This window comes from Stegastes partitus, unplaced genomic scaffold (genome assembly GCF_000690725.1).
Source record: "Stegastes partitus isolate 25-593 unplaced genomic scaffold, Stegastes_partitus-1.0.2 Scaffold1074, whole genome shotgun sequence".
In the NCBI taxonomy this organism is placed as follows: Eukaryota; Metazoa; Chordata; class Actinopteri; family Pomacentridae; genus Stegastes; species Stegastes partitus.
This window is the reverse complement of record NW_007578805.1, coordinates 224065-225608: the sequence shown is the minus strand read 5'-3', so window position 1 is coordinate 225608 and position 1544 is coordinate 224065.

The following is a 1544-nucleotide window of genomic DNA, read 5'->3' as shown; positions in this document are numbered from 1 at the left end:
GAAAAACAATCAAAGCCGTCATGAAGAGCTCCGTCTCTGAGCTCATTAACAAACAACCTGATAAAGCAGAAGTGAACCAGTGATATTATCTGAACCACGTGTAGCTGCAGGTCACAGCAACACGAAACTAAACATGTAGAAGACTTTAACATGAAATATTTGGTTGCAAACATGAAAACACGGTTATTTTAGTTAAACTTTCAGAGCTGTTGAGCAGGTTTGACAATCTGTAGCGTAAAAACAGAAACACTATACATAGAATTCTACTTTATAGACATTTTTCCAGGTTTTAATATTTAATAGTTTCTGAGATGTTGACGTTCAAACAGCCTCTGAACCACAGTTTGATTTTCAGTTTACTGTCTCCTCCCTAAATCATAAAAATGTTCTACTTCATGTCTGTGAAGATCCTCAGTCCTCCAGGTCACGGTTATTCTCATGGATTAGTCGTAGCAACTGGACCTGCTTGAGTTCCTTGAAGACGTTCCACCTCTCATCCAAGAGGCTTCATCGGTTCTCACTGACTAGTTCCAGATACGGAAATCCTTCAGGAGCCATGAACACCGGAGTTAATGGCTCCTGAAGTCAGAGCTGATGAAGCCTCTTGGATGAGAGGTGGAACGTCTTCAAGGAACTGAAGCAGTTGCTACGATTAATCTACGAGAACGTTCTACTTCACCTTCTCCTACTTTATGTCCCTATTCTGAGTGAAGTCTTAGTCCGGTGTCATCAGTTTGTACTCATCTGAATGGAGTTTCTCCATCTCCTCCTGTCAACGTCATAACTCCACCGTCTCTTCCTCTCGTTGCTCTTCTTCTCTCCAACCTGAGGTCCAGTCACCGGGTTCTGGTGGTTTTCCATCTGCTGCACCTTTCATCAGAACTGACAGCTGATCGTTTCCACGATGACGAGTCTCAGAAACTCACACTTCCAGAGTATGACAGATGACAAATCTTAAAACTTAATGCTCCTGTCATCCACAGGGTGGAGGTTTTCTGTGTCACTCTTCTTCTTCAGAAGTCCAAGTTTGTTTCCGCTGAGGAGTGTGCGGTTCTGTAGAACTGCAGCTCGGTTTAAGGACCAGCGTGGATTAATTTGCACAGAGAAACTTATTAATGTCTAACTTTACCCACAGAAGGGATCTTTTTAGACGTTAAATCAAAGACGACCCATTTTGTCCGCCTGGATGAAGCAGAACTGGTCCAATGGCGCCACTGTGTGGTCAGAGGTGGGATTACAACAGAATCTGCAGCTTCTTTTTTCGCTGCCGCCCCTCTCTGGCAAACTGGATTATAGTCTGCTTCAGTTTCTACATCTGAGAGGATTAAATACCGATGATGAATGATTTTAGTAGAAACTGCTGTGACCAGGACGGACGGAAAGAAAGACTCTTCACTATATGAAAGATATGAAATAGAAAGATTTGATCAGTTTATTGGACTTTTTAGAAAGTTCCTGATCCACCTTGACCTTAGTTAATCGTAATTAGCTCAGAAAAACTTGTTAAAACTGTTTTAAACATGTAACAGCAGCAGCTACTGAGA